The 21038-nt window shown below is 44.7% G+C and overlaps 1 protein-coding gene across 1 annotated transcript in view; it reads right to left on the bottom strand.

The window, feature by feature from the left end:
- The window catches only part of npy2rl (neuropeptide Y receptor Y2, like), a 78439-nt gene extending 58538 nt beyond the window's left edge, over window positions 1-19901 (bottom strand). Inside the window, exon 1 of the mRNA XM_049567699.1 lies at window positions 19362-19901. The gene's annotated coding sequence lies outside the window, so the exon portion shown is untranslated. The remainder of the gene's footprint in view (window positions 1-19361) is intronic.
- Window positions 19902-21038: the final 1137 nt, after the last annotated feature.

Below are 21038 nucleotides of genomic sequence, written 5' to 3'. Positions count from 1 at the left end.
GTGTGTGCGTCTCTTCCGTAATGAGTCAATATATTTGGGCTTATTAAACAGTGAAGCGAAGCCAGTGGCCATATGGCTAATAGAGTGTGTGTGTGTGTGTGTGTGTGTGTCTGTGTGTCTGTGTGTGTGTGTGAGTGTGTGTGTGTGTGTCTGTGTGAGTGTGTGTGGTAATGAGTTGTTGATAAGGAGAGGAACATGGTATTTTATGGCTGGAAGTTCGAATCAAGCTCGGCTGTGACCTCAATAATAATGTCAGCTGTAATTAATTGGCCTGATAAAGAGACACAGGAAGGTAGAGAGAGGATGACGAGCTCGATGAAGAGACGAGAGCGAGGAGGGGAAAGGTGGAAAGAGACGTATTGTCCAAGACACGGCCAAAAGTATTTGGACAACCTTTTTCCTGACGCCACCTAATGAGAGTATTGTGTTACGCTAATAATCCCTGTTTCTCCACCACGTTGTTGTTTCAGCGACCAGTCACTGTTTTACAAGACACTGTAGAGGCACCAGGAGAAGCTGCTGTGTCACAGTCCATCAGTGTGTTTCCAGCACGTGTTTAGTCACCTAACATGGGTATTCTTTAGCTAATAGTCGCTATTTTCCCAGCGTTTTTAGGCACCAAACAGGAGTATTTTCCTCTCCTTCTTGCTTTGTCGTCTTCTCTCCTCCCTTTCTTTCTTTTAAGTCTCTTTTTCCCTCCTTCATTTTTTCATCCTGTGCTCTAGGCACCAAATGTGGTTGTCTTTTAGCAACAACCAAATGTGGGTTTTTGTAAGCCACCAGTCACTGTTTCCGAAGCGGCTTTGTGGGCACCACACGTCACACTCCGTCACCAGACGTAGCAATCCGTCACCAGACGTAGCAATCCGTCACCAGACGTAGCAATCCGTCACCAGACGTAGCAATCCGTCAGTGTTTTTTCAGCATTTTTCTAGCTACCTAACATGGGTGTTTTTCGAACATTTTTTAGGCACAAACAGGTTTTTTTTAGCAATCAGTCACTGATTTTCCAGCAACTTTTTAGCTATCAAATGTGGGTGTTTTTAGAAACTGGTTGATGTTTCACAAGCAGCTTTTAAGACACTAGTCATAGGTGTTTTGTAGCAATTCATCAGTGTTTTTCCAGCGTGCTTCTAGCTGTCTAACATGGGTACTTTTTTAGCTTTTTTTAGGCACCAAATGAGTTTATTTTAGCAACCAGTTACAGTTTGTCCAGCAACTTCTTAGCTTCCAAGCAAAGGTGTTTTTTGGTGACCAGTCACTGTGTTGCCAGCAAATTTTTAGGCCTCAAATGTGGGTTTCTTTTAGTTACTCATCGCTTTTTCCAGCAACTTCTTAGGTACCAAATGTGGGTGCTTTTTAGCAACTAGTCTCTGTTATTGCTGAGGAAACAGTGCCACAAAAAGCTGTTGTTTTTTTACCAAGACATAGCTGCATTTCTAGCTGGGAGTGTCTGGAAAGGCAGTGATTTTAAGCCAAACCATGATCTTTACCCAACCATTAGCAAGTGGTCGTTGTGCCTAAACCTAACCACACATTACCACAGTGTGCAATGTTCAATGTTGGCTTGTACAAAAAGACCCTCTAAGGAGTTGGACGTCAGGTTTTCCAGTAAAATGATTTTATTTTAACAGTGTAAAAGCCTGTTATTTACAAGCTAATAGAAGCATTATCATAGACTGCAAATGCACCGTGATACCAAGCTCACAACTATCATTACAGTTAGCTCCACCACTGAATCCAAATATGGTCACTTCTGGCTCTGGCAATGGAAAAAACACCAAACTCAAAGTCTCAACACGTGAGTCCACAGTCTGCTGGGTAACGTCACGGTGGGAACGTTCATTATTCTGTTCAGTCTATGAAAAGAACTTCAGTGTCCTTCACAGAGCGTTGAGCAAAACACCATCCAACACATTTGGGATGAAGTGGAAGACAGACTGTGAGCAGTGCTGGACCTAATTAATGCTCTTGTGTCTGAATAGCACCAAGTCCCTGCAGCAGCGTAACATCTGGTGGAAAGGCTGAAAGCAGGAGAGCGGAGGCTGTTAGAGCAGCACATCAGTGTTCATGGTTGTGGAACTAATGTTTTAAACTATTACACATGGCTGGAATGTCCATATACTTTTGGACATGTTGCCCAAGAGAGGAAGGAAAACTGGAAGAAGAAGAGAAATGGAACAAAAAAAAGACAAAATAAAAATGTTGAGAAAGAAGTGATGAAATGAAAACAAGAGAGGAGGGGAGAACTGAAGCAGAAGAGTGAGGGAGAAATGTTGCGTTTGTAAACGGCGTGCTTTCTGATAATGAGCTGAAATGTCTGACAATATCAAATCTGACCTCTTAATTAAACTGTCGGCCTCCTTTTATTCCCTCTCTGCTCGCTCAGACTGCTGATACGCTTTGACTCGCTCCAACGAGCAGAACGAACACGTCGTCAAATCATGTCAAGCACCAAACGACATGCGGAGACCATAAATAAGACTGTACATCATGTAATGAGTGAAGGGCGGCGCATATAAAAATAACTGTACATCAAGTCGTACAGGAAACACTTGACTTACGTAAAATGATTATACAACACAGAGAAAACACATTGTTGACTTTTGATTCTTTTACAAGTGCATTTTCACAAACTTTTCAAAATGTCAAAATGTTCCTAAAACGTTCTCATTTTAGAAATGTGTCCCCACCTTTTAAAAACAATTTCAAAATATGTCCTCAAATTCACAATCACCCATGTCTCCCCAAAATGTCCTCACTTTTCAATAATTTTCTCACTATTGCAAAATACCCAGATTTTTCAGAAAATGTCCTAATTTTCCCAAATTATGTCCCCATAATCCCAAAATGTCTTACCCTTTCAAACATGTCCTCGAAATTGTGCAAACTTTTCTAATATGTCCCCACTTTCAAAAACCAGCTCACTATGCCAAAATGTCCTAACTTTCCAGAGGCTCCTCACTTGTCAAAAAGTGTCCTCACAATCCCTGAATGTCCCCATGCTTCCAAATTATGTCCCCATCACTCAAACATGTCTTGTCCTTCAAAATGTGCAAACTTTTCTAATACGTCCAAACATTTCCTAAATGTCTCCACTTTTCAAAAACCAGCTCACTATGCCAAAATGTCCTAACTTTCCAAAAGCTTCTCGCTTGTCCAGAAAAGCCTCAAGTGTCCTCAGTTTTCCAAATATGTCCTCATTATCCCAAAATATCCCGCCTTTAAAACATGTCCTCACAAATGTGAAAATGTTTCTCACGTTCCTCAAATGTCCTCACTTTTTACAAACCTGCTAACCTACCAAATGCTCCTCAGTTGTCACACGTCTTTATTTTCTGAAATGAATCACTTGCATCATCCACTCATCACGCTGTCTTTGAAAACAATTGTTAGCAGAGTTACATTTTGACCACCAGACAAGCGGAAAGTGGAATTCACAAGTAAAAACACTGTTACCTTGTCAGGACTCTGGGCCACATACCTAAAGGAAGAAGCATCAGTAGAGAATAGTGCGTGCTCAGAGAGAAACTTCAAAGTGTCCTTTATTTCTGGCAAACAGCGCCTTGACAGAAACACCACCGAGAGTCTCTCTGTGTTCACTGTGTACACCAACGGTTTGTTCAGTGCGTTTAATCCTATAAGCAGCAGCACTCAGATCAGATTCTCCTCCTGCTTTATCTCACGTTGCAGACAAAGCAGGATGTGTTTTACATGTAGTGTTTAAATGTCAGATATAAACAGTGTAAGCAGACTCTGCTGCTGTCTCAGGTGAAGGTGAGATTCCTGAAGCTCACCGTTGTTACCCTGCCGCTGAAACACTAATGAGGGGAGTGTAGCTGTCAGTGCAGAGTCAAAGCAGACACGCAGACTATTTTTAGGTTTCTAAGAACAAAACAGAGAGAGAGCAAAGAAAAGATGCAGATGAAGCAGTGAGGAGAGTGTAATTAATGTCCAGCAAACGAGTAAAGATTTGTTTTTAGCCATGCCAGCACCGTGGCTCTCTCACCACGGGTCAGTCCAGACTTACATATTTTAACAACTACTGGAGGGATTTCCAACAACGGCGGACTTTCACCCATGAGGCCAGTGTTCACTTCCTGTAGGAATGTATGGCCAAACCATGATGTTTTTTTCTAAACCTAAACACATAATTCTGTTGCTGTAACCTTGACCTTTGACCTTTGATAACCAAAATCTAATCAGTTCATCATTAAGTCCAAGTGCATGTGTGAACATTTGTGCCAAATTTGAAGAATTTTCATTAGGGTGTCCTGAGATATCGCATTCACTACAATAAAACAAATGAGGTCACAGTGACCTTGACCTTTGACCCCCAAAATCTAATAATTTCATTTTTTTAGTCCAAGTGGACGTATGAACTCTTGTGCCAAATTTGAAGAAACTGACTTGGGGTGCTCTTGAGATATGTTTACTAGAACAACACCGACACAAGGTCACAGCAACCTTGACCTTTGTTTAACAAAATCTAATCAGTTCATCCTTGAATCCAAGTGGACGTTTGTGCTAAATTCAAAGAAATTCCCTCAAGGTGTTCTAAAGATGCAGCATTCACAAGAATAAAACAAATGAGGTCACAGTGACCTTGATCTTTAACTTTTGACCACCAAAATCTAATCAGTTCATCATTAAGTCCAAGTGGATGTGTGAATGTTTGTGCCTAATGTGAAGAAATTCCCTTAGGGTGTTCTTAAGATATCGTGTTTACGAGTATTAAATGGACACAAGGTCACTGCGACCTTGACCTTTGACTTACTAATTCTAATCAGTTAATCCTTGTGTCCAAGTGGACGTTTGTGCCAAATTATAAGATATTCCCTTGAGGCATTTTTAAGATATCGTGTTCACAAGGAGGGAACAGACGGACGGGCATGAAGGAAGGATCTGCTGATTCTACTTCCTTTAATACTTCCTTAAAGTTTCTGTCACCACCTTCTCATTTCCTTCATTATTTGCTTGCTTCCTTCATTCCTTCCTTCCTTCCTGATACCTGCTGCTATCCATTTTTACTTTCTCCTCTCCTTTCCTGCCTCCTAATCTCCTTCCCTACTGCCATGTCTTACCTTCTCTGTATCTGTTGTTCCCTATACCTCCTCCTTTCCTTTCTTTTATAACCTGTTCCTATCCTCTCCTTTTTTCTCTTTTCCTCTATTATCTCTTCCATTCCTTCCATACTTCCTTCTCTAAATTCCTCTCCCTCCCTCTTTCCTTCCCTCCCTCCCTCCCTCCCTCTTTCCTTCCCCACCTCCTCCTCGATATCCCTGCTCCCACTTTCCTACCTCCTCCTCCACCTGTCTTTCCTTCCCCATACCTGTTCCTATTCGTTCCTACTTTGACCTTTACTTTGCTACCTCCTTTCCTTTCCTATGTCTTTTGCTCCTTCCCTACCTCCTTTTCTATCTTCCACCTCTTTCTCCCTCCCTCCCGCTTTTCATCCACACGTCCTCCTCCATTTCCTGACTTGCCTCCTTCTTTCCTTATATGCTCATATCCTTTCCTCCATTCTCCTTTCTTTTCCTACATCTTTCTCTGAATTCCTTCTCTCCCTCCCTCCCTGCCTTCACCTCCATTTTCCTCCTTCCCCCTTTCCTTACCTACTTCCTTCCTTCCTTCCCCCAACCTCTTACTCTCCTTCCCTATACCTGTCCCTGTCCTTTGTGGCATCCTTTCTTCACCTCCTCCTTTTGTTCCTCTCCCTGTTGCTCCCTAGACCTCCTCCTTTCCCTACCTGCTCCCAACCTCTCCTACCTCTTCCTTTCCTTCCCCACCTCCTTCTTCATTTCCTTCACTTCTTTCTTTCCTTACCTTGTCCTAACCTCTCCTTCTTTCTCATTCCCTTTCCTTCCCTACCTACTACTCTCACTACCACCCTCTCTTTTTCCCTCTTCCCATCTCCTCCATTTCCCTACCTCCTTAAATTGCTGTCCTACCTTATTCCCTTCTCCCCTACCTCCTCCCTTCCTCCCCTACCTGTTCCTGTCATTCCCTATTTTCTCCCTTCCTTTGCTGCCTCCTTTTTTATCTCCTGATGTTGTTTCCTATACCTCCTCTTTACCTACCTCCTCTCGTTCTCCCCTTTTCTCCTTGTACCTACTCCCCAATATCCCCACCTCTTCCTTTCCCTCTCTCCGTCCTTCTTACTACTTCCTCCTTTTCTTTCCTTCCTCTCACCGCTTCCTTTCCTTCCCTAGCTGTTCCTATCCTGTCCTACCTTCTCCTTTCCTTTGCGCCCTCTCCTTAACTCCTTTCCATACCTGTTCCTATTCTTTCCTACTTTCCTTTGCTGCCTCCTTCTCTCTCTCTCCCTCATTCTTTACTTCCTCCTGTTGTCCTTTACTTCCCTATACCTCCTCTTGTTCACCCTTTCTTTCCCCGACATCTCCTCCTCCATTACCCTCTTTCCTTTCTTTTCTTACCTCCTTACCTCCTCTTCTTCTTCCCTGCCTCTTCCTTTCCTTACCTCCTCTAACTCTGCTGCTATACGTCCTCATTTCCTTCCTCCTGTCTGTCCTTATAGGTCCCCTTTTTCTTCTGTACCTGCTCCGATCATTTCCTCCTTTCCTTCCCTACCTCCACCCTTCTCCCCTCGTACCTCTTCTTGTTCTTCCCTACCTCCTCTACCCAACCTCCCTATTTCCTAATTTCCATCCCCCTCCTGTGCTTCCTTATGTCCTCCTCTCCTGCCCTATACCTGATCCTCTATCTTTTGTCCTTCTTTCCTTCCCTCCTCCTCCTCCTCTTCCTCCCTGCTACCTCTTTTCTTCCACTCCCTGCACCCCCCTCCTCTCATCCTTTCCTTCCTTCTCTTGGTGCTCACTTTGTTTTCAGCTCAAAGTTTCACGAGAACTGAAGCAAACACATGTGTCCTTATTCACTTGTCTCCTTCTCTGCTTTACTGTCCTCACTTCTTCCTCACGTCACGCCATCGCCTGCCTCTTTAGCACACGCAACCATGGGTGGGCGGGGTTTCTGCCCCCTCTGGAACGGAGGATGGCCATCAGGATGATTGACACGTGATGACACGTGGTGGAGGGCGGGGCTAAAACGGGATGCTTTCTGTCTCGAGGGGAAAAATTGCGTGTTGAAGCGCAGCTGCCAGCAGCCATTAGATCATCCTGCCTCTGTGTGTGTGTGTGTGTGTGTGTGTGTGTGTGTCTCACTGTACTGTGACTTTAACTGCACGCCATCTGCAGCCATGAAACTCTCACGACACTGAGACAATAAAAACAGAGAGTCGATGCTTGCTGGCATTGTTTCTATTTTCTGAGTCCTACTGTGTGTCTTTGCATTTCCTATATGCAGATGTGTGTATGTGTGTATGTGTGTGTGTGTGTGTGTGTGTGTGCTGGTATTCACCCAACACACACACTTGCGGCGGGGGGGGCCATTAAGCGGTGATTGCCGGCAGGGCCTCAGCACAGCAGGAGAGCTGCAGGCTTTTGTGATGCGTGTAAACGGATACACTTGTTGCTTTCAGGTCTCTGCGGGGAGAAGCTACGCCAGACTGCTCGCTGTCGTGACGCCCGCTGACTGGTCACACTGTGCTGGCTTCTGATTGGTCACAGTTTGGAGCCAAATCGGTGAACCTCTGACAGTTATCATCAAATCTTTATCACGTTTTAGTTAATAGCAGAAAGACAAAACATTTTTATGATTCCACTCTAAACCTGATTTTGGCGTTGCAGTCTTCGTATATATATTTTTAGGATTTGCACCTCATCACTATCTTTCATATTTGCACTCATCCCACTTTGTGCTGCAGCTGCTGCTCAGCACTTTCCCCCAGGATGAACAGTTTTATCTCAGCTTCCCTTAATGATAATGTATCAGATTAGACTAATGACACCGCACCATCATAACCATTCAAACATTAATACTTCACTGTTTCTAATGAAAATTCCTGCTTTGACTTTTTAATAAGACAAAGACTCCACAGCCACACTCGCAGCTATGTGAGTCAGATTTAATCAACCTGAAAGCAGCCTTGAAATTACTTGAATATATTAATGTAAAACCTTGTATAATGTATGTTTTCAAGGAATGCTGCCAGAATTATTATTCATCAATAAATAAGAAAATGCTGTTAATTATGTAACAAACAAAATGTTCTCTGTCCGACTGGTTTCACTCCCAGGACGTCAAAAAGCGCCATTTAGGCAGCACCCCTCAGCGTCTGATACAGATGGACAAGGCACCCGTTAGCGTCTGTATGAGACGCACAGGGCTGTTAACCAACTTCACTATAAACCCATCTGAGTCATGAGATATGTAGAGCAACAGATGTGGGATACAGAGCCAGAACATAAGGCTGCTTGAGGAGGGTTGGAGGGAGTAGGATTGGTCAAACAAGCACAGGACTTTGACCCAGGAGGCCGGTGTTTGTGTCCCGTGTAAAACTAAAAAAGTCAAAGTCGAGTTAATTTGTCGAGTCAGTTGCTGCAACTGAATCACAAGAATAAATGTTGGCATTGAATGTTTCTGCAAACCACAGATATGTTATATATGTACAGCATTATGTCGTGGATGTTTTGAACTTAACGTTTCAACAACGCTGTGGTTAATGTGTGGTTCAGTTTAGGCACAAGAACCACCAAAAGATCATGTTTTGGCTTAAAAGAAACGCTCTTGGTGGCAATATTCTGGCAGGACACACAGCATTGTCTCCATAAAAACATGATTTTTTTCTTGGTATTATCATGGCAGGAAACGTAGCAATAGCTTAGTAAAGGTTCAACTGATTTTTGTGGCACAACCCCGGCAGGAAACACAGCGATGTCTCGGCAAAAAACCATCAGCTTCTATTCCAGCAGTAAATGTAGAGATGTCTTTGGCACAAAAAAGAAACAACTCACTTTTGTGGCACCATCCTGGCTGGAAACGTAGCAATAGTTTAGCGAAAGGTCAACTGCTTTTGTGGCAATATTTCAGCAGCAATCACAGCAATATCTTGGGAAAACCAACCTTTTTCGTGGCGCTATCTCAGACGAAAATGCAGCAATGTCTCAATAAAATCAATCAATTTTCGTGGCGTTATTTCAGACGAAAACGCAGCAATGCCTCAATAAAATCAATTGATTTTCATGGCGCTATCTCAGACGAAAACGCAGCAATGCCTCAATAAAATCAATTGATTTTCCTGGTGCTATCTCAGACGAAAACGCAGCAATGTCTCAATAAAATCAATTGATTTTCCTGGTGCTATCTCAGATGAAAACGCAGCAATGTCTCAATAAAATCAATCGATTTTCCTGGTGCTATCTCAGACGAAAACGCAGCAATGTCTCAATAAAATCAATCGATTTTCCTGGTGCTATCTCAGACGAAAACGCAGCAATGTCTCAATAAAATCAATTGATTTTCCTGGTGCCATCTCAGACGAAAACGCAGCAATGCCTCAATAAAATCAATTGATTTTCCTGGTGCCATCTCAGACGAAAACGCAGCAATGTCTCAATAAAATCAATTGATTTTCCTGGTGCCATCTCAGACGAAAACGCAGCAATGTCTCAATAAAATCAATTGATTTTCCTGGTGCCATCTCAGACGAAAACGCAGCAATGCCTCAATAAAATCAATCAATTTTTGTGGCGTTATTTCAGACGAAAACGCAGCAATGCCTCAATAAAATCAATTGATTTTCGTGGCGCTATCTCAGACGAAAACGCAGCAATGTCTCAATAAAATCAATCAATTTTCGTGGTGCTATCTCAGACGAAAATGTATCGATGTATCAGTAAAAAAACAGCCGCTCTTCATGGTGCTGTTCTTGCAGGAAATGCACTATGTGTTCGTTATTAACAACCACTTTTTGTGGCACTATCCCAGGTGCAAAAACAGCAATGGGTTCCTAAAAAACAACCACACTTGGTGACTTCAGAGCGTCCGCAAACACAGCGATTTGTTGCTCAGCTTATGAACTACATCACTTTGAAACACTGATGAGATGCATATGAAACGTAGAAGTGAATAATGCCGACATTTTCTTCTGGCTGTAGTCAGTGGACTCACGTGACTAACACCAACCATGATCTTTTCCTAACCCTAACCAAGTACGTCTGTTCCCTAAACCTACCTGCTGACCACTGTGTCAAGAGCAGCCCCAGCTATGACAAGCAGCTCATGCTGCACTTGTTACATCTGTTTGTAACAACCACTCAGTGTTGTGTTGTGGCACTACAGGCACTCAGGTAAGGTTATGTGTTCTTGGTTAATTGTGGGAAGACGTATCGACTGTGTCAACATTTAACCAACCATAATGTCTCCACAGAGAATCAGTCACTGGCACACTGCAGTGTATTCACATGCCCCTGTTTGTCAAAGTGTCTCCTTGATTTTGTGTTAATATTCTAAAAAACTGGTTTGCCAGCACTTTGGTTAAGGTCAGGTAAAGATGGTGGTTTTGGCTGAATGTTAATGAACAAATTTTTTCCCCAAACTTTCAGCGAGTGCTGCGAGCGCACTAACATTAAAGCAGTAGATGTTTTATAAAAACAAATTAAATTAAACATGTTCTCATTATGTTGATTTCAATAATGCAATTTGGGCATCATCATGTTTTTCCAAATCCATTTTAGTAGCAATTTAGTTGTATTTGTGCGTGTAATTTCTTGGAGGCAGCGTTGCTTCTGTTCAGAATGACAAAACAGGCAAATCACATCAGCCTGAAAAAGACCAAGAGGCTGGAGGAAAGGTCTGTCACAGCTCAGTGACTGGAGCTGCACCTCCTGCCGTCAGGACCCATCACAGCGAGCTCAGCGCCTGACACAGACCGATGGGTTGATCAGGCTGGTGCATCAGCGCCGGCCTCGCTGTAATCAATCAGCTGCGTTACAACGGAGCATCACAGAGTCGGAGAATCACTCTGCCGGGAACGTTTAACGGCTGTAGAACACTCAGAAGACTCAGTCAGTCACAGTCAGCTGGAGACGTGAGGAGAAACTCCGAGTTTTGTTTCACTGAATGTTTGAGTTTCTATTGTGAATGTTTCCTCGTCCTTATTGTTATGTGTTCAGTTTGGCTCAATGAAGCTCTGATGCAACACAGTGTTAGTGTTGTCTCTCTCTGCCTCTGCAGCTGGAGGCAATCTGGTTTCAGGTTGTCCACACACGTACTACTCTCATGGACACAATACCTTAAGAACACCTTGAGGGAATGTCTTCAAATTTGGCACAAACGCCCTGTTGACTCGTGAGATGATCGACTCTTCGGTTGGATGCATTCCCCAAACGACTGGCTCCATCCGACAAAGCTGTCCTCAACGTCTGCGCCGGTGATAGTTGTGCCATGTTTTCAGCTTATCTGTCCATCTGTTGTTGTGAGCGCTATATCTCAAGAATGCAGGTAGGGTTTTCTTCAAATTGGGCACAAACGTCATTGTGACCTTGCAGCCGTCTCACTCTTGTGAGTACAACATCTCACAAATGCCAAGAACGCGTTGAGATATTTTTTTAATTTTTATTTTAATTTGGCCCACAAGTGCACTTGAACTCAACGATGGATTGATTAGATTTTGGTGTTAAAAGGTCAAAGGTCAAGGTCACTGTGACCTTCCATCTGTCTTATTCTCATGAATACAACATCTCAGAAATGCCTTAAGGGAATTTGTTCAAATTTGACTAAAACGTTCACTTAGACTCAATGATGAACTGATTCAATTTTGGTGGTCAAAGGTCAGGGTCACTGTGACCTGGTCCATCTCATTCACTTGAATGCAATATCTCAAGAACGCCTTGAGATATTTAAATTTTATTTTGATTTGGCCCATAAGTGCACTTGAACTCAATGATGAACTGATTAGATTTTAGTGTTTAAAGGTCAAAGGTCAAGGTCACTGTGATCTTCCATATGTCTCTTTCTCATGAGTACACCATCTCACAAATGCCTGTTCAAATTAGACACAAACATCCCCTCAGACTCAACAATGAACTGATTATAATTTGATGGTAAAAGGTAAATGGTCAAGATCACTGTGACCTTGCATCCGTTCTCATTCTTGTGAATGTGATATCTCAAGAACACCTTAAGGGAATTTCTTTAAATTTGACACAAACGTCCACTTGGACTGAAAAATAAACTGATTAGAATTTGATGATCAAAGGTCAAAGGTCAGTGTGACCTCACATAACTGAATAATTCATACACTAATCATGACAAGACTTGACACAAATGTCTGACAGGATAAAATAATGAAGGTCAAAAGGTCAAAGGTCAGCTTGACTGTGACATCATCATGTGTTAACGTCATATCTCAGGAACAGAAGGGGAGACATTTGGTCAGATACTGAATTGGTGACTCTAATCTTGAAACTGTGCTGATTGTATAGATCTTCTGTGTGTGAAGCATCCATGTTTTCACTGACATGGATGGAGACTGTCAGAGACACTGGACTGGTGGGCGGAGTCATACAACCACAGGGTGGACTGGTGGGCGGAGTCATACAACCAGGGGGTGGACTGGTGGGCGGAGTCAAACAACAACAGGGTGGACTGGTGGGCGGAGTCATACAACCACAGGGTGGGCTGGTGGGCGGAGTCAAACAACAACAGGGTGGACTGGTGGGCGGAGTCATACAACCACAGGGTGGACTGGTGGGCGGAGTCATACAACCACAGGGTGGACTGGTGGGCGGAGTCATACAACCACAGAGTGGACTGGTGGGCGGAGTCATACAACCACAGGGTGGACTGGTGGGCGGAGTCATACAACCACAGGGTGGACTGGTGGGCGGTTTATGCTCTCACTGCATAAACCACAACATGGGTCGACTGTGTAAGCTGCAAACTGGAGACCAGTGTTAGTGTCCTGAAGTCAACACTGATGCCTTTTAATAACAATATACAATGCTAGCATATGTAGCATGCTAGGCTAGTGACTAACTTAAAATCAGAACATAATAAAAGTCACATTTGTGTGTCAGAACTTTTCTGCTCTTCTTCTCTCTCCCATGAACCACCACCACAGGTCTTCCAGCACTTACAGACTCATGACTGCGGCCACTTAGTTGACGTGTTCAGCACTCAGCTGCAGGTTCGATCCTTGTTTCCATCAGTAAACATCCAGTTCAACAGTTCAACTCAGTGACGGAGCTCTAAAAAGCTTCTCACAGCCACAACTCTCAAATGTTCACTCTGCACACTCTAATGGGGTTATTTTCCTCCATTCCCCTACTCTCTCCTTTCCTTTCTTACCTCCTCCCTTTCTCTTCTACCTCCTCTTCTCCTCCCCTGCCTGTTCAGATCCTTTCCTACTTCCTTCTTTTCTTCATCCTGCTCTTGTTCCCTGTGTTTCCTCTTGTTACATGTCATGTTTCCTCTCTATGCCCACTTCTCACGGTCCCTACCTCCTCCTTTATCTCCACATCTTCTCCTCCATTACCCTGCCTCCTCTTTTCCTTTCCTACTTGCTCTCATCCTTTCCTGCCTCCTCCTTTCCTTTCCTACCTGCTCTCATCCGTTCCTTCCCTGTCTGCTCTTATCCTTCCCTCACCTGCCTCCTCTGTTCCTTCCCTAAGTGCTCTTCTCCTTTCCTTTCTCTTCCTTTCCTTCCCTACTTGCTCTCATTCTTACAATTCCTGCCTCCTACTTTCCTTCCCGACTTGCTCTCATCCTTTCCTCATCTGTCTCCTCCTTTCCTTCCCTGACTGCTCTTATCTTTTCCTTTTTCACTCACAATCATTGCATGCATCTCAATCATCATTCCTTTCCTGCTTCCTGTTCCCCACCATTCTACTTCCTAATGTCCTTCCTCCTGTCGATCTTTATGTCCTCCATTCCTTTCCTTACTCATCTCCTCTCTTTCCCTCCTCCTTTCCTTCTGTTCCTCCTCCTCTCCCTGTGCGTCCTCCTCTCATCCTTTCCTTCCTTTCCTTTCCTTTGTGCTCGGGGCCACAGCTGCACATGTTGCTGTCCCTGACAAGATGACATCACAGTTCAGGTAAGTACAGGTGTTACCACAGGAGCTCCACTGAAGAGCAGCTTTAAAGAAACGACTCAAACCAAACTCGGAGCACAAACACGTCCTTTGTATCAAATGTTTCTGGGCCCTCAGCAGAGGGGCCTCGCTCTCAGCTGCAAGACAAAAAGCACTTGAGCCTCGGTCACAGAGGAGCTCTGCTCACTGTCGCTCTTCATCGCTCTTCCTCTCCATAAGAGAAATAAAGCGTTTATCTGCAGAGCACAGATCTGACCACACAGCTCAGAGAGAAGCTCACTTCCTGTCACAAAGCACGAGATGGGACGAGTTCCTGGATAAACTGTGACATCATGCGAGCGCTGATGGGCCCGACCCTCTGAGTCATGGCTCCAGTCTCTGGGAACAAAGTGCGGCATTTGAAGATATTAAAATTTGGTCCGGGTGATAAATTATTAGAAGTGGGTCACCAGCTGTCAGCGCGCAGAGAAAAACACTGCGCCTCATTACCATCTGATAGGATCCCTTTTTTTTTTTAACATAAGAGCTTCAACTGAAATTGAATTCAGGCTTTTACCCATCTGATGTTTACTCCTCATCACACACACACACACACACACACTGGACTCTTCTCTCTGCTCAATGCTCCGGTAGAAGCTAAGATGCACTTCTGTGCACAGTTTCTGCAGGTTGTACGACAATATCGTGATGCCCACACACACACACACACACACACACAGAGGCTTAAAGTTGTGAATCAGTTATGGAGCGAATCATTTCAGGAGAAGTTGAGTGAACAGATTATTTCTGCTGGAATTGGCGGTTTAATATTTAAACAGCGTCCTCTCGGCTTTCCTTATCACACAGAGGATAAGAGTGTGTGTTTGTGTGTGTGTGTGTGTGTGTGTGTCCTGTTGTCTCGCTCATTAAACAGCATTAAAGGGATAGTTCTGATTTTTTTGAAGTGGGGCTGCATGAGCCACTTCCCCACAGTCAGTGTGTTACCTACGTGGAAGCTGAGGAGGGTACGACATTTTAGCCACCTAAAAAAAATCAGTGTCAGTCAAAGTGTGCAGTGCACTATATTGAGAATATTTTCACAACTTCTTAAAGGGATAGTGCACCCAGAAATGAAAATGCAGCCATTATCTACTCACCCATATGCCGAGGGAGGCTCAGGTGAAGTTTTAGAGTCCTCACATCACTTGCAGAGATCCAAGGGGAGAGGAGGTAGCAACACAACTCCACCTAATGGAGGCTGACGGCGCCCCAGATTCAAACGTCCAAAAACACATAATTGAAACCACAAAATATCTCCATACTGCTCGTCCGTAGTGATCCAAGTGTCATTGTAGCCTGTAGCTCTAACTGTCAGAGCTACAGGCTACAATGAGGCTAAAAACAGAGTTCAGATGAGGTTTTTCCAAACAACTTTTTATGTCGGGGCTTCAGGACACTTGGATCACTATGGACGAGCAGTATGGAGATATTTTGTGGATTCAGTTTTGTGTTTTTGGACGTTTGAATCTGGGGCGCCGTCAGCCTCCATTAGGTGGAGTTGTGTTGCTACCTCCTCTCCCCTTGGATCTCTGCAAGTGATGTGAGGACTCTAAAACTTCACCTGAGCCTCCCTCGGCATATGGGTGAGTAGATAATGGCTGAATTTTCATTTTTGGGTGCACTATCCCTTTAACATCAGTGAAACACTGACTTTCACACGGTGTTCACCTCCTGTAAGTTTGTAAAGCCAAACCCTGTTCTTTTCCCTAAACCCAACCACGTGTGTGTTGTTGAAGGAAAAAAACATCAGTTGGTGGTGTTGCACTGACGTAGTGCTTTTATTTTGAAAGAGACTGTATGCAAACTGTACATTTCCTGTGAAAACAGAAGTGTATTTTGAAAACAGACAATGCATGTAACAGGCTGAAGTTGACACGGCATCCCAGAACGTCAACAACCAACACACCCAGGGTACCTTGGACGTCATATGTGGACATGGAAAGTCCATGACCAAACGTGGACATGTGACGAGGTCACAGTGAGGATGTGTTTGGACACAACACCTCTGTGCTAGTGATAGCTGTGGTCGCAGGTATTATGTTTTGGCTTGCCTGTCCATCCTAGAGCACAATATCTCAGGTCTACAAATTTGGCACAAACATCCACTTGGACTGAAGGATTAACTGATGACAATTTGGTGGTCAAAGGTCAAAGATCAAGGTCACTGCGACCTTACTTCCATCTCATTCTAGTGAATTTGATATTTCAAGATGGCCATGAAGAAATTTCTTCAAATTTGGCACAAACATCCACTTGGACTGAAGTATTAACTGATGACAATTTGATGATCAAAGGTCAAAGATCAAAGTCACTGTGACCTTACTTCCATCTCATTTAGTGAATGTGATATTTCAAGACGGCCATGAAGAAATTTCTTCAAATTTGGCACAAACATCCACTTATAATTAACAATGGGCTGATTAGATTTTGTCAAATGTTGTCATGAACACGATATCTCAAGAATGGCGGGAGGGATTTTTTTTTTTTTCAAATTTGGCACAAACATCCACTTGGACTGAAGGATTAACTGATGACAATTTGGTGGTCAAAGATCAAGGTCACTGTGACCTTACTTCCATCCCATTCTAGTGAATGTGATATTTCAAGACGGCCATGAAGAAATTTCTTCAAATTTGGCACAAACATCCGCTTGGACTTAACAATGAACTGATTAGATTTTGTCAAATGGCAGGAGGGATTTATATATTTTCAAATTTGGCACAAACGTTCACTTGGACTCACAGATTATCTGGTTAGAATTTGGAGGTCAGGGGTCAAAGGTCATTCTGACCTAGTCCATCTTATTCTCATGAATGCAGTATCTCAAGTGTGACAAGGTCGGAATGACGATGTGATGAACTGACACTGGGCGGGGACAATCATATTTCTAAGCCCCTCCCCCTTTGGGCTCAGTGCCGTCTACAAGCAGCGTCGACAGAAAGTGCGCCAAGATGGAAAACACAAAGCACGAGGGAGGCGCAGAGTTAACACAAACTTTTCACACCCTTTTCCAAACTTGCTGGCTGCTCAGAGTCACTCAGTCTCCTCTCACTGTGAGCAGGCAGGAGAGGGTTACTATGGTTACATGAATCAGGATCACCAGGTCATTTTATGGTGAACCTGTCATAATATAAGTCTGTAAGAAGATCAGAGAAAGAACTGTGTCTTTGTAACATGGACGCTGTCAAGCCTGTCACGTATATGTGCTCAGCAGAGGTTCAAAAGTTCATTCAGGAGGATTTTCTGTATCCATTCACAGCTCTCTCTCTCCCTCCAATCAGCTGATGATGGGTGTGCCCTCTCCCAGCCAATCAAACTGTGCCACAATCTCCTTCAGCCACTCATGTCGCTGCTGCCAAACTTTAAACCCGTTCTCCTCTCTGCTCCTGTCAGCTGATCCAGAGCCCACTGCTCTTCACCACCAGCATCTAGACTCCCTGATCTACTACGTCTCTACACCCTCCTGGAGTAGATGACATCATGATGGTGTCTAACACTCACGTGCACCTGTAAATAAACATTCTTCTCTTGTGACTGAAACATGTCAGAGGACTTGCACTGTGATTAGACGCAAACGGATCAAACTGGTGCATAAAGATTTACTGGAGAGCAGGAAATGACGCTCAGAAATCAACCCCAGAGCTCATCTTGAACACGTGTCCCCTCGAATGTGAGATGCATCATATGTGTGACCTACATGTGTGTGATCGATGGTGGTGGGAGGTTTGAGCCAAAATGCCAGAGCCAACTTTTTGTCTTTATCAATCCCCAGGAGTCATGTGTTGTCATACACACACAGGCCTGGAATACACACATGTACTAACAGGGACTATTCATGCATTACATGAAGAGATGCCTGTGGATATTCTCATTTATCCAGCTCATCGTTCGCTCAAGGCAAATGAATCCACTTAGTTTTGTCTTAGAAGACGTTTCACCTCTTATCCAAGAGGCTTCATCAGTTCATGCTTGTCTGACTAGGCTGGAACTAGTCTGACAAACTGGTGTGGAAGCACCCAGGTATTTAACCTCTGGGGAGGTCTTCACAAGGCCAATGATGTCACTGGTTCGTTAGTGCTCCAATGGTGTGTCAACGACGGTTGTTGAAACTCCTGCTGCACCAGTGGTCATTGGACTTGTTAGACTCATGTGAGGCCATGTGAACGACCGTTGTTTTTAGAGGTTAAGGTGTTAAAGTTAAATGTTCAACGACCGTCGTTGACACACCATTGGAGCACTAACGAACCAGTGACATCATTGGCCTTGTGAAGACCTCCCCAGAGGTTAAACACCTGGGTGCTTCCACACCAGTTTGTCAGACTAGTTCCAGCCTAGTCAGACAAGCATGAACTGATGAAGCCTCTTGGATAAGAGGTGAAACGTCTTCTAAGACAAAACCAAGTCCAGTTGTGTTCGATTCAATTGCCTTGAGATAAATGAAGAGATGTCAGAGTGGGGGGGGGGGGGGGGGGGGGCTGCAGATGGACAGGAGTCCCGGCACCTCTCCAGCCACCAGTCCACATTCTCCAATGTGGGCCGAGCCGACGGACATCTAATGAATGCAACACAGTGTCCATGGAGCAGCACCTCACACAGCCCCACTTTATAAAGCCCTCCTTTCAGCTGGCAGCACTCACTCATCCATCAGCTGTTTGAAGAGCCAGTTTGCAGAAACCTTTCTTTCCACATTACAACAAAACAAAAATTAAAATACCAGAAACAATGTGACGGATGAGGGAAATAAATGGGCAATAAGAAATGACACACAGAAGCAGGTGGAGCGAGCTCACATCCAAAAACTTTTACAGGTGCTGGATGAAAACATCAAAGTGAGGCGAGAGTCAGAAGATCTGCGCTCTGTGTGAAAAGCTCCCAGCAGGTTTAAATGATGCAACGCTTCAATCATCAGGAGCGCAAATCCCCAAAAGAAATGACAGCCACCTCCCACGGTGGAACCAACCTCAGGGGGGGAGGGAATTAAAGTGGGGACCACAGAAGAAGAAATGAAGGAGGAGGAGCTCTGAGTTTATATTTAGAAATAAATGATGCACCTAGTTTATCATTTTAATTTTTATATTATTATTATGATTTTATTCATTTTTGATTTTTGACTCAAAACATTTGAATATTTCAAAATAAAACTCCTGGAGATACGTGGTTTCCTTATTTCCAGTGTTTTCTGAATGCAGGTCCGTTTGTCCACATGTGCGCGCGCGCCCGCGTGCAGCACTGCCTTGCACATCTCTGTCGTCTGACGTGCACGTGAACTACTGTACGTCTCTCCTCCAGATGCGCGCCTGTCTCACGCCGCCTCTGTGCATATGTATCTCCTATAGTGAGTGTGTGCGCGTGGGGTGACTGACACACTGACCTCTCTGTCTGCTCGCGTGCCTCCGGCTCGGTTAGCTCGGAGCTGGTGTCCCGGCGGCGCTCACGGATCCCGGCTGGCTGCTCTCTGTCCCCCCCGCAGGACAGCCGCGCGGCTCCGGTGCAGTCCATAAAAAGAGCCAGATGTTGATGTCAGATCCACACACGCGCCTCACTGTGTGTGTGTGTGTGTGTGTGTGTGTGTGTGTTTAAATCCTCATCCTCATCCTCAGGATCCTCGCCCGTCCGTCTCACCAGAACCTCCTCGCGCCACTTTATATTCTAATGGCAGCAGTCAGAGCTCAGCGGGGTGCCAGTCCTCATGGTCGCTTCCACAGTTGCGCTCACATCCACGTCCCGGTCACTTTGGATCAACGGGACCCGCCTGTGAATCCGGCCACGTGCCCGGTGTGTACAGACACACGCACCGTCCTCAGCACCAGAGAAGAAGAGTGAAGGGGAGGCGTTTAGTTTGGGATTTAAAGCGCGAACGATCTCCTCCTCTTCCTCCTCTCCTCCTCTCCCTGCTCTCTCTGTCCGTGCGCTCTGGACACGGACACGAGAGTGAAGCTTTTACGCACGGCGCGTAAAAGCGAGTGGAGGATCAGGGGAGGAGATTTTTTTCTTTATGGGGGGTGGGGGCGAACTGAGGGAGCAGAGGAGTGGGTTTTAGAGAGAGGGAGGATTTCTGTAAGGAGAGGAGGAGAAAGAGGGGGAAAGGGGAGCAAGTTGTGGTTGTTGGGAAAAGGGGGAGAGAGGAGGATTAAAGCAGGAGAGGAAAAAAGGAAAAGGAGAGAGATGGAGGAGAACAAGAGGAACAAGGAAGCTGAGGGTGGGGGGGAAGGAAAGAAAGAGGGAGAAGGAAATAGGAGGAAAGGGGTGGAGGTGAGGAGAAAAGGAAGGAAAGGAGAGCAGAGGAAGGATCAGAGAGGAGAGGAGGAGAAGGATGGTTTGATAAGGAGTGCAGATGAGGGAGATGCTGAATGAGTGAGAAAGATCTTCTTAACATAAAGTCCTCTGAACGTAAAGCTGCCGTAAATCCTCCCCAGTGTGTGTGTGTGTGTGTGTGTGTGTGTGTATTTCAGCCCTGATAAATGTGTAAATGTGATGTTTACTCCACCCTGCCAGCTCTGCCTGGTGTCATGATGGGTTTATTTGGTGGCTGGCAGGCAGGAGGTGTGTCGGCAACAATCATGGAGCAATTTTCTGTCAAACATTACATGGCTGTGCCCTCACGCTGCCGGCCCGCCGCTGTGTAAACAACACTGAGCGCGTGCAGCAGCAGACCAGCTGATGATGGACAGATGGAGACGCTCTGCTGTGCTTCAGTCTTTTCTACCAATGATGGTTAGATCAGTGTTTTATTTTTGTTAGGAACAATATTGGAGCCTCCTGGGTGAAAGTCAGAGGTAGTTGGACTCATCCATCAGCCCTCCCGCCCTGCTCAGACTTCTGCCCCTTAACGTTCGTTGTCGTCCATGTTTCCCCCGATGCTGCCAGGCACCATTAAAGAATAACAGTGAGCAGCCGTGTATCACGCCGACATGAAAGGAAGGTCTTGTTTAATTGCCGGAACTCACTGACCTAGCAGCGGGTTCCACTGACTTCAGAGTGAGACTGCTTTGAAGTTACCTTTAAAACACAAGAGTGATGCAGAGAACAACACAAGTTCTGTTTCTGT

The sequence above is a fragment of the Epinephelus fuscoguttatus genome, linkage group LG23 (assembly GCF_011397635.1).
Source record: "Epinephelus fuscoguttatus linkage group LG23, E.fuscoguttatus.final_Chr_v1".
In the NCBI taxonomy this organism is placed as follows: domain Eukaryota; kingdom Metazoa; phylum Chordata; class Actinopteri; order Perciformes; family Serranidae; genus Epinephelus; species Epinephelus fuscoguttatus.
Note: the sequence above shows the minus strand (reverse complement) of the source record. Positions and strands in the feature narration are given on the sequence as shown.